This window comes from Bos indicus, chromosome 8 (genome assembly GCF_029378745.1).
Source record: "Bos indicus isolate NIAB-ARS_2022 breed Sahiwal x Tharparkar chromosome 8, NIAB-ARS_B.indTharparkar_mat_pri_1.0, whole genome shotgun sequence".
Classification (NCBI taxonomy): domain Eukaryota; kingdom Metazoa; phylum Chordata; class Mammalia; order Artiodactyla; family Bovidae; genus Bos; species Bos indicus.
Genome location: NC_091767.1, coordinates 110,361,425 through 110,374,135, shown reverse-complemented (window position 1 = coordinate 110,374,135; position 12,711 = coordinate 110,361,425). Strand labels below are relative to the sequence as shown.

Here is a 12,711-nt window from a genome sequence, read left to right as displayed (position 1 = left end):
AATGTCATAGTGCTGTGTTTCTCATCTGTTTGCTGCATCCAGCTGGTTCATGTACTTTGTGTTCAGCTGCTCTTATGTGGTAGCAAAACCTTTAAAGTGCTAGGGGGAAAGTGCATACGAATCAGTGGGATACACTGCTCCCTTTCCCTTACCAGTCATTATGAGCGCAGCAACATTCAGTCCTACAGCTACATGTGGTGGGTGTGCTGTGTTGTGTTAAGTCGCTCAGTCACATCCAGCCCTTTGTGACACTATGGACTGTAGCCCAGCAGGCTCCTCTGTCCACGGGGATTTTCCAGGCAAGAATACTGCAGTGGGTTGCCGAGCCCTCCTCCAGCAGATCTTCCCAACCCTGGGATTGAACGAGGTCCCCTGCATTGCAGACAGATTCTTTACCGTCAGAGACACGAGGGAAGCCCATATGTTGTGGGTATATGTTTCTACCATAGAGCCTCAATGTAAATTACTCCAGAGCTAATGGAAGTGACTCCATGTTTTTTTCTGCTTTCTTTGTTGTTTGTTTTTATAAGTTCATGAATATTGGTATAACTATAAACTCTGACTATATATTTGATGAGATTAAAAAAATAACCATTGTTTTTGAGGGTGGGGTTTTTAAAAAGGAAGTTATTGTTTTAGAGACATAAATAAATGGAAATGTTTATAAATAAAATAATATGCTGCTGCGATTTGCTTCAGAATAATTCAGGGAGTGCTAGATGAGGTGGGAATAGAGGGAAAAAAACACACCATGAGTTGATAATTACAGAAGCCGGGTAGTAGACCATTCTCTCTACTTTTTATATAGGCTTGAACTTTTCTGTAACAAAAAGTTTTTTTAACTTTACAGGTAATCATAATACTCTTCTGAAATCTTATATGTTTGTTTAGGTGTTTCAGACTAGAGGGAAGATTTTGCTTGTCCTGTTCACCACTTATCTGCTTTGGCCAGTATGCGGGCTGGCCCTTGGCAGACTCTCAATATATTAATTGATGAGGGGGGAAAAAAGTCACTAAGTAGAACTTTCAGGAAGAGAGAGAAAAAAGGAAACTCAATTCGTGTTTTTCTTCTCCTCCAAATAAAGAACATATAAGAATTTTAGAGAAGGGCAAGCACTCTGGGAGCGCCACGGCACACCTCTGTGCCCCGCCGCCCCTCGCAGGGCTGTACACGGCTGATGCACTGCGGTTGCAGGTGTACACAGATGATTTCCCGGCCAAAAACAACAGTGTTACGAGAGTCCATGAAAAGGGCCAATCTCCAGCACCAAAACTCCGGGAGCTTGAGTGAGTAGGTAAGTGTGGCAGGAGAACCAACGGCTGGGAAGCCTGATGGCGAAAGCCCCGCACGTGGCTCACTGCACCGAGTGCAGGCTGCCCCTCGCACCGGGGGTGGGGAGCGGGAGGGGAGACACGAAAGACTCGGACTGTGTGTGACTCACGTTCCACCACGGAAGCTCAGTGGAGGTTCTGGAGAGGGTCAATTCGTATTTCTGTTGAGAAGGACGGGAGGCGAGAAACGTCTGCCTTCCGTAAATCGACAGCAACTCTAAGAGGCTGGTGGTTGCCGGTGGTGGGGATGGACTAGGCGTATGTGGAATGTCTGCTTACTGGGTGGGGAAATGTCTGCTTACTGGGTGGGAAAATGTCTGCTTACTGGGTGGGAGGCTTTATTTCAAAGCAATGAAAATAGTTTGGAAGTAGATAAACGTGGAGGTTGCAGAGCATTGTCAGTGTACTAAATGTCACTGAATTGTTCACTGTGAAATGGTTAATTTGCTGTTAGTGAATTTCACCTCAGTAGAGAAACTGCAGACACGCTGGTGTTGGAGCCAGGAGTGGAAGGCGGCCCCTCTGTAAAAATAGGAAGGTTGGCAGATAAAATCATCAGTGAGTTGATGGCATGGCTAAAACTAGAACCTTGGTCTTTTGATTTCCAGGACCGTGCTCTTTTTACTAAAAAAAAAGAAAAAGAAAAAAAGGTTCCAAATGCTCTGGACCAACAAATTGGCCTTAATTGTGCTACGAATTGCAGTGCAGGGCAGGGGGCGTGTGATGGACTGGGAGACAGGCTGCCGTGTGTGCACTGCTATGAGTAAAACAGGTAACTGATGAGAGCCGCTTCGCAGCACGGGGAGCTCGGCTCAGCGCCGGGTGGCGGCCTCGATGGGAAGGAAGTCCAAAAAAGAGGGGATGTATGTGTATCACTGATTCGCTTTGCTGTACAGCAGAAACTAACACGTTTAAAAGCAACTATACTCCAATAAAAATTAATTAAACAATCTCAGTGTGTTAAAAATGAATATGTAATACAGGAATTAAAATCCCAAATTCTAGTCTAGAATGCTCACGTAGTTAACACCAGTTTGTTTTCTCAGAGCACCACTTACAGCCATTTTCTAAGCAAAACTTCCATGGGCCCCAAGCCCAAGCTCTGATAGAGCTGTTACTTTCCTGTGAATTATTTATCTCAAGTTTATCATAACACATTTAAAGTGATGCTTGTTTACTTAATGTCTGCCTCTCTCACTAATAATGTCTAACAGGGGACTTACTTAAGGTCAGATTCTGTCCTGAACTTTCTATCAGAACTAATCTATCTAATTCTTGCCACAGCCCTATGAAGCAGGTGGCTTATCTGTTCCCCCTTCATAGATAAGGAATCTGAGGCACAAAGTGATGAGGTAATTTGCCTGAGATCAAACAGCTAATAGAGTCAGGACCCAGCGCAGCCTGATTCCTGAGCCTACATTCTGACGCTGCCTGAGAGCGGTGACTGTGTTCACTTCCTCAGCACCGGCCACACACTACATATCTGTCGAATAAATGCATGATTTGGATTCTAGCTTAGCAATCTCTCATATTTGGCTGTGTGGTCCTGAGCAAGTCACTCGACCTCTCTGAATTCAACTTTTATCGTAGCCACCATGCTGAGAGTCATAAAAACCCAAATAAGTTTATGGATGTGAAAACAACTTGGACAAAAATGAATTTTTAAATACAAATGTAGAGGATGACAAAATAAATGTTTCATAAATTACGTTCTTCTAAATACTTCATCTGGAGAAGGCAATGGCACCCCACTCTAGTACTTCATCTAAAGGCTAATTTGTTTAGTGCATATTGGCAGAAAATTTCACTTTTTTCCTCTTAAAATCAAGGTCTTAAACTGAAATATTTAAGTATATTTCTTTATTAACTCTGCCTTCTGCTAGAAGGGAATTCTCTATATTTCCCAAAATAATAATCTTTCATAGATCTGAGCATCCCATCCTCAATATTCCTGAATAGCAAAGGCAAAAGATGAAAATGCTGTGTCAGAGACTGCTACTAACCAGCATTAATTCTTTCTTTGCTCCTTATTATCAAAACCTGAATTTTAGATGGCTACATTGCTGCCCCGTTTCCCTTGGATTTGAGTACAGCCAAGTCCCAGGTCTCCAAGGAAATGTAAATTGTATGAGTCTCTCTCTCTTTTTTTATTGGCTTCTTTTTTTTTTTATAGCCCTCAACTCAGAAACAATTGTTGGAGCTCCAGCAGCCAACTTGGATCACGAGGTAACATTGAGGATGGAAGCTAGCATGGTGGAACAAAATTTTAACAGCCCCTGCTTTTGATGGCATGTGGATCTGCCATTCCAGCCTTGGCTTTCTATTATGTGGGAAATAAATAATTGAGTATTTCACTTAAGCAATAGTTATTTTAGTTGTCTGTTATATATAGCAGCACCTAATTCTAATTAACATAAATTCATTTTTCTTCACCTTGTTTCCCCGTCATAATACTCATCACAGGTTGGTATAACTGCTTATTTGATGATCAATCTTCAGTGCTTGACCCAAGCTCCTTCTCTGGTTCCCCATGGCTACTTCACGCCTGGCTCAGTGTCTGGCACATTTTAGGCATTCAGTAAGCACTTGTGGAATGAAAGACTGTAGAAGCCCCTAAACCTCCACCTGGTACCTCTTTTCCCTTTCCTTCTTCCTTTAGAGCTCATCCCAGCTGCCAACCACTTCCGTCCGATTGAGCCACTGTTTATCTCTTCCCATCCCTAAAGCAAACCCAGCCTCCCCTCTACACCATCCAAGCACCTCATCCCCCACCATCCCCTCCATCTCCACGCAGCTCTCTTCTCCAAGCTAGGGATGGCTGGATGCACTCTGCCAGTTATGAGGATGGAGAAGCTGACTCATAAAAGGAGGCAGGAGGGCTGGGGTGCCAACGCAGACCTTCTTGCCGAGCACACTTGACGCTAGATTCCACGTGGCCCTGGGGGTTTGAGTTCCTAGGGCGCTGAGGGAATTTTGAGAGGTAATTCCCTACCTAAATCAGGACCTTGCAGCTTCTTGAGGTGCCCCTTAGCCATGGCCTAGGCCTGGGCTCCGTGGGAGAGGCCCTCCTCACAGGGCAGAGTTCACCCTCAACCTTGCCCAACCCTCGTGGTCTCAGCCCCAGAGTCTGTCTCCAGGACCTGGTGCTGTAGCTGCTGAGACAAGGAAACCTGCCCAGGGAAGGGCAGAGGCTGCTGAGGTGTCCATCTCAACCTGCTTTGCCTCCTCCTCTGAAAGAGGAGAAAAAAGTTTTTAACAGCCCTCACCCCATATATATACCCTATGGTATATGTAACTTAATTCTAATATTTGGATAGCTGGCTCCTCCCTGGTCTGGTAAACTTAATACCCTACTCTATTTCTTTTTATTTTACCTAGAGGTTTTTTTTTTTTTTTTTTAAACTGTGGCAAAATATACATAACATAATGTTTACCATTTTAATTATGCACAAGTACACAACTCGATGGCATTCACATTCACAATATGTTATGGAACCATCACCACCATTTATATCCCAGACTTCCTCATCATCCACAACAAAAACCCTGACCTACAGACAGTGTCTCTCCCTCTTCGTCTGTTTCCTTATCAGGGACTCTGCCTACACTTGACACTTCTCTGGCCTCGGCCTTGTCGCTGATCCTACCTGTATGCCTGGCCTCCTGAGGAACACAGCCCAGGACTGCCCTAGCTCTTGTAACATCATTTCGTCGGACTCCTGATACTGGCTGCCTCTCTGCCCTTGTCCCTTTTGGAGAGGACCCTATAGATACTGCCTGCTAAAAGGAGTGCTCCCTAAGCATCAAGAGTTTAGGACATTGTCCCACTCTTGGGAGCTGACCTACCTTCAGGTCATAACCCTGACAATCTACATCCACTGTGAGTAATGAGACTGCTCTGTCTTTCTAACCACCATCTCCTTCCAAACACCACCTCATCCTTCTCTGGATTTTAATCCCTTCACCCCTACTGTCCCAACCCTCATCCTAATTTTAGCTGTTCCGTTATCCTAGTCCTCAGTCCTTCTGTATCTTCGGAACTCCTCTAACCTTCCTGCAGGCAAGACCAGCAGTTCAGCGTTGCCCATTATGTAGCCTCCTAAACCTTTCTCATCGTCTTGGCGGTCTCTGTCACTCTGCCGGTGCCTGCCCTGTGTTGTTCGAGGAGGCCTCCGTGTGATGTGCTGAGACTTTCCCTTGGGGTCACATGTGAGTTCCTTCCTGGCTTAGCTGCTCCAGAACCAGCTCTGTGGGCCTGAAGCCTATGCAGCGGAGCAGGGCCTGGCACTCTGCAGGGCCCCACACTAAGTTTGGGGCTCTGTTGTTCCTGTCTTGAAATTATTAATAATTTTATCTTTTGAACTTGTTTTTTTGTTGTTGTTTTGGTTTGGTTTCTTTTTCCTTGCCGCACACAGGCTTCTCTGGTTGTCATGCAGGGGCTTAGTTGCCATATACAGGAATTTAAGTTCCCCAATCAGGGATCAAGTCTATGTCCCCTGCACTGGACGGCAGATTCTTAACCACTGGACCACCAGCGGTGTTTCTGAACTTGTGTTTTATAAGTAAAGTCTGACGGGACAACGGAGAATGCATTGAGTTACCGAAGATGTGTATGATACAGGTGCCCGTCACCGCTTGGACCCCCTTCCTGCGGAGCATCCGTAGTGCTCAGTGGGCCCACAGTGTGCAGAGGTTTCATGAGACTCAAAGTGAGTGCACAGTGAGGAGTCATGTCTGTGATGCAGTCGGGGGGTGCTGACAGCCCCTGGAGGCCACATCTCCCACAGGAACCAGAACGCGGTTTGAATCCAGAAAGATGACGGTGGCATTCGAAGAAACGCAAATGGCTGAGGCGCTTCATCACAGTCTTTCTTGTTCTGTTGTTATTAGCCAAACACATGAAATATGCTGACATAGAAGGACAGGGAAAGACGGGGTACTCAGTAGCTCCCCTTCCTTTCAGGCTCTTCTTGTTTATCAGGAAGCAAAGGCCTGAGTGTTGACAGAGTGCACACAATCAGGAGGTAAACTGAGGCAGCTGAGGTGGTTTTGTGCAGCAGGTGCACCTGGCAAGGTAAGGGAGACACCACGGAAGAAAGGCTTTGTATTTTAAAACGTTTAATAGCACTATCCTTGCTTAATGGATAAGCAGCTCTACATTTTTTGCCTTGCCCTGGGGCCTTCCACTTTTACAGATGGCCTTGACTGCTCCTTTCTGTGTGATTCTGGGCAGCCCTGCCTTTCTTCTTTCTTGCCTTCCTGACATTCTTTTAACCCTTTCTGAGCATCAGTTTCTTTATCTGTAAAATGAAATAATGCCAAACCATGCCAACCATTATCAAGAGACCTCTGCCGCTGCTCATTCTATTTATTTCTTATATAACTTCCATGGAGATATCCAGAAAACATTCTGAAGGGGTCTATGGATAAATGAGGGAAACGAAAATTATACAAAGTTGTGGGGGGCGGGGGGCAGACTAAACCTTTCCAAGTTATTGGGGGGGAATCCATCAAAAAGCTTTTTGATATTTGCCTTTTTCCTATTAATGGAGACTTTTGTATGTTTGCTGAAAGAAAGGAGTTGGTAAAGCAGGAGAGATACGATGCTAGAGAGAATGGACATATGAGCTCCTTAAATGTTTATATGACTTTTCATTGTAAGGGATATCACATTTAAGCATTCCCGTGAAGAATGCAGGGCAGGTGTTCTTATTTCCAGGAACTGTAGAGCCTAGCTCTCAGAAGAGACATAAAATGAGAAGCTAGAATTTACCTCGGAAAGATGTCACGGATTAGCTCTGACCCTCAGCTCTTGTTATTCCAGCCTTCTTGGGGTGCTATTAAGTTACTACCAGCAGAGGGCGCCTTTAACCAGGCCTCTGAGCCCATAGTTAAGAACTGAAAGTGCACTTGGAAATAAAAGATTTTTTTCTTTTTAACTGAAGTATGACCAAACAGCAACAAGAATAGTTGATTTATAATATTGTGTTAATTTCAGGTGTACAGCATAGTGATTCAGTATTTTCGCGAATTATACTCTATTTTAGGTTATTACCAGATAATGGGTATAATTCCTTGCACTAAATGGTATATCTTTGTTGCTTATTTATTTTATATATAGTAGTTTAGGCCCCGTATGGAAAGGAATTGGGGCCTCCTGCTCAGAGTCGAGAGAGTGAGCCACCGCGCAGGGAAATCCTCCAGCCACAGCCAAGCCTTTCAGAGACCGCAGCCTCAGCTAACAGCTTGACTGCAAACTCAAGAGAGAACCTAAGCCAAAATTATCCAGCCAAGCCATTCCTGAATTCTTGCCCAATAAAACTGTGAAGATAATTGTTTACTTTAAGCCCCTAAATTTTGGGGTAATTGATAACATAGCAATAGTTAACTTGTCCTCTGTAACAGCTGTTTTTCTAAAGATGCAAGTCTCATGAAAGTGCCTGTATTCACCACCACCAATGGGCAATTGCTCAGTAGAAATGGCTTTGCTGCATAATTTTGTTTTGGGTTCATGTTTTCTCAAGAGTTCACAATCAAGTTGTAGCTGGGGCTGTGGTCACTGAAAGGCATGACTAGGGCCAGGGATTTGTCTCCACAGGGACTCACTTGAGTGAGGCAGGAGGCCTCAGTTCCTTTCCACATGGGCCTCTCCACAGGCTTCTTGAGTGTCTTTACTACATTGTGGCTGGCCTCCCCCAGAGCAGGCAGTCCCAGAGACAGCCAGGTGGGAAAGGCGACGTCTTCCATGACTCCTCTGAAGCCACACACCTCTACATTTGCTGTATGCTATTGGCCAGATGAGCCGACCCTGATTCAGAGCGGGAGGGGGTCACCCAAGGCCATGAATACCAGGGAGGCAGGGACACTGGGGCCATCCTGGAGACTGGCTACCACGTCTAGCCACTGGATGAGTGGATGAGTACCAGTGCATTACAGGCACTAGAATTAGATAAGAGAACTCATGTTGAACAAGAAGTATATTATCTGAAACAACTGTGTGACGGTGCAGCCAACAAGAGGTTAATGGCCTGAGCTTCATTCTTCACAAGGTCTAACATATAGAAAAATTAGCTTCAGTGAGGTTGTAAAACTGAGACACACATGGAGAGTGGGCACCTTCTTTTGTCTCTTTTCGTTTCCTCTGAAGAAACGTGCTTAACTGCATTCTATCACAAACAGAATGATTGATTTTCTCTTTGGGCCTTATTACTTTCCACTTCCTCTACATTCTGTCCTCAGAAATCCTCCCCTATTCTGTTACTGAGTTAGGAACCCGAGTGTTATTTCACTCCACCACTCTGGAGATGTACAAAAATAGTTTGAGCAACAGCTTTCTTCTTTATCTTTCTTCAGTTACCATTTGGGAACTTAAACACTAAATCATCCCCCCTTGGATTTAAACTTCCTCTGACATGGCTCATCTCGCTGCTCTTGGTTCTTCCTTCTTAGCCTCTGCTACTAATCTCCCCGGTACGTCATCTGCCTGGCTGCCCCTCCAGCCAGTCTCCACCTGACGCCCTATGAGGGAGACCCGGAGCAGTGCTTCACTTAGGTCACATCTCTTCCCCACTCGTACTTTTGAACCCTCACCTAGAATGTACAGTGGTATCTAAATGAGAATCAAATGCGTGGAGTAGGCTCTGCTGCTGCTGCTAAGTCGCTCAGTCGTGTCTGACTCTGTGCGACCCCATGGACTGCAGCCTACCAGGCTCCTCCGTCCATGGGATTTTCCAGGCAGGAGTACTGGAGTGGGGTGCCATCACCTTCTCCCAATGGAGTAGGCTACAAATCCTTAAAGAGTCTATAAAACAGAGACTCAATCCCAGACAAAAAAGTTGGTGTGTGTGCTAAGTCACTTCTGTCACGCCTCACTCTTTGCAACCCTATGGACCATGGCCCACCAGGCTCCTCTGTCCAGGGGATTCTCCAGGCAAGAATACTGGAGTGGGTTGCCATGCCCTCCTCCAGGGGATCTTCCAGATCCTATCGCCATCTGGGAAGCCCAGGTGGCTGAAGACCGTGTCGAAGAGAAAGACAGACTTCAGCAGGGCTTGCTGTCTCTCTTCTTTTCCCCACTGATCCCAACACAGTCAAATCCCCGTCTCTGCAAGTTACGAGATGTGTTCCTTGAGGCGAATCACTGTGTTTCTCTGGGGAATCACTGTCTACTCATGGGTCAGCTGAGGTCACAGTACCTTTCAGAGTGGTTGTGAAGATTAGAAACAGTTTATGTAAGTTAATTATTACAACACCTGTGACATGGAGTTAATAATTGGTATCTATTGTGTTGTCATTTTTTGGATGATCTCTTTAAAGTTCAAAGCGTATTCTCCATGTCTGAATTTCATATAGCACCTGGTAAAATGCAGTGGAGTTTGTAGCCCTTCTTGAAATTGCGAATTAACATTTATAAGCTTTCTTCTTAATCACTAGACCTATTCCTGGGCAGTAAGAAAAACGCTTCAGCCAATATCTTTGATACAGAGACAGGAGGATCTTTCCAAGTGTAGATGTTTTACAGCTTATGAGATAAAAGGAGGAGGGTACATGTAATCTGCTAATGGCAATCAACGCCATAAACAAGAGGAAAAAGTTCTAAATCTTCTAAAAAAGTTTCTGTTCTGTTGGGGACTTTTTGTGCTCTTTCACTCACTAAGTCAGAATGTCAGACTCTCAGGAAGTAGCAGTTATTTGGACTTCAAGAGTTCAGTCATCTAATCTCAGATCTTTACTTGACAGCAAATGAACAAACCAGAAAGGAAGTGGGGGCAAAATTCTGCTGGGCCCAATGATAAAGAGATTTTTCATCCTGATAGCCAGTTCTGACTGGCTGCTGTCAGAGGGTAGAACTGTATTTAAAGACAGATTTGTGTGATCCTATACACACACACACACATATATATATATTTTTAAAGTAGAAGATCATGACTGTATCTTACACTAGTAGTAAATAATAGAGACTATTTTCAGGTTCATGCTGTGTGCTAAGAGCTTTATACATATTTCATTTCATTCTCCCATCAGCACTATGGGGTTTTACTGTTTTGATTTTATAGATAAATCACATAGCTAATCAGACACAGCCAGGGTTTGAATTCAAGCCTGCCTCACTGCAGGCCATACTTCTTTCTCAATGAAATATTTAAAATGTTTAGAAAAATACAGCGACTCACCTATACACCCGTAAAACTACCACTAAACTTTACTGAATTATTTGTAAGATATTGCCATACTGGCTTCAGAAGTTCCTTTAAAAGAAAAGGTAATAGATGCAGTGGAAGCATATACTTCTTTCCTACCACAAATTTCTCCTTCCCTTCACAGACATAACAACTATTCCGATTTAGTATTTACCTTTCACTTCCCAAGTGGCACTAGCAGTAAAGAACCCGCCTGCCAATGCAGGAGACTAAGAGACGCAGGTTCAATCCCCGGGTCGGGAAGATCCCTGGAAGAGGGCATGGCAACCCACTCCAGTATTCTTGCCTGGAGAATCCCATGGACAGAGGAGCCTGGAGGGCCACAGTCCATGGGGTCACAGAGAGTCAGACACGACTAAAGCAACTTAGCATACATGCATTTCACACATACGTGTATGTCATTGCATGCATGCATGCATGCTCAATTGCTCAGTCATATTCGACTCTTTGTGACCTTATGGACTGTAGCCCACCAGGCTCCTCTGTCCATGAAATTTTCCAAGCAAGACAACTGGAGTGGGTTTCCATTTCCTCCTCCAGGGGACCTTCTAGAATCAGGGGTTGAACTCACGTCTCCTGCGTTTCCTGCATTGGCAAGCAGATTCTTCACCACTGAGCCACCTGGAAAGCCCCTGTATGTTCTTATGTTTGTGTAAGTATAAATGTTATTATGCGTTTTGTGCCATCCCAGCCAACACTGCATCGCATGGTATGAATACACAGTCATATATTTATCATTGTTAACGTTGCTTTAGGTTGCTCCCAAGATTTTACTATTGCAAATAATAGTGCATTCCTATACTAGTGTTTGAGGCAAATGTGTGAAAGTTTTCTGGGATATAAACCAAGAGTGTTTATTTTCCTGTTACCCTCTAATAAGGTTTCCTGCAGGCTGGGGTGAATTCCTGATTCAATGTTGGGATATCAGAGTCTTGGATGTGGGATAGACGTACAAGATTGAGGAAAAAAAGGGGGTTTTAGAGGGTGTGATGTTGATAGCCCAGGTCACTTGAGAGAGGAATTTCACGTCATAGCTAAGCAGTGAATCTTGGACTCAAGGAGAGAGATGCTGGTTTCTCCTTTGGCCTGATCAACTGAAAACTAATTTCAAGGTGGTTGTGGGGATTTATTAAGAGACTGGGGAAATAAGGAATGGGCCAAGTGAAACAGGAACACTTGGAAGAGTGTTTTTAAACCAAGTGTCCAGGGACCCTCGGGTTCCCATGGAGCCTCCTAGGGCCGTCTGGGAGTGCCCCTGAGCAGAGAGCAGGGCCATGCCTTCTACTCGCCTGGAGCACCTCCATTCTAACTAGTTCCCACATTGGACTTCCCTGTAAGACTCTTTTCAATAAACTTTTTGTAGCTAAATGTCTTTTCAAATTTGTTTAAATATTTTGGCAGGCAAGTAACCAATGAGAGGCATTTACTCGTAAGGTTCCACAGCTAGCTGTGGTGTATACCCCAAGATTCCTCTCCTCACTGGTGTTTCGGGCAAGCACGTATGTGGATTCCGAGTGAGCTGCATCCTGCAGGGCCAGTAGCAGTGACCCGTATTTAACCCTCGTTTCTGAAAGTGAAAGTGAAGTCGCTAAGTCGTGTCCGACTCTTTGCGACCCCGTGGACTGTAGCCTACCAGGCTTCTCTGTCCATGGGATTCTCCAGTCAAGAGTACTGGAGTGGGTTGCCATGGAAGAGATACCTAAGTGAAGGTATAAATAGGTTAAGCATAATAGTAATAGTACTTGACTGACTGTTTACTACCCTGCTAGGAGCATTTTCATGTCATGGTGACTTCAGAGAATAAGTAATTCAGCTACTTGGCTGCAGTGAAGAAGAGGTGCATAGAGGCTGGAGAATCAAGCAAGACTCAGATTAAGAGAGGCCTTGTGAGCTAAGTGAGGTCATGTCGGGTCCATCTGAGGGTCAAATTGAGGTAGCATTAGCAGGAAGGTCAAGAGACCACCAAAGTTCCTTCCAGACCTGGTTTCTCCTCTTTAGAGATGGATTATCTGTACATAAAAAGGAAGCCCAGGTGATGCAGTGGTGAAAAATCTGCCGGCCAGTGCAAGAGACGTGGGTTTGATCCCTGGGTCAGAAAGATCCCCTGAAGTGGAAAATGGCAACCCACTCCAGTATTCTTGCCAGGAAAATCCCAGGGACAGGGAAGCCTGGCGGGCTA

At 44.8% G+C, this 12,711-nt stretch overlaps 1 long non-coding RNA gene across 9 annotated transcripts in view; it reads left to right on the top strand.

Moving 5' to 3' along the window:
* Window positions 1–6,767, top strand: part of LOC109563412 (uncharacterized) — a 47,934-nt gene extending 41,167 nt beyond the window's left edge. For 8 of the 9 annotated variants that reach the window (XR_011568238.1, XR_011568237.1, XR_011568234.1 and 5 more), the window contains 3 exons: window positions 1,086–1,295; window positions 1,941–2,104; window positions 3,506–6,767. This is a non-coding gene — a long non-coding RNA (uncharacterized lncRNA). The remainder of the gene's footprint in view (window positions 1–1,085; window positions 1,296–1,940; window positions 2,105–3,505) is intronic. The other variant, XR_011568233.1, reaches the window with a different exon arrangement.
* Window positions 6,768–12,711: the final 5,944 nt, after the last annotated feature.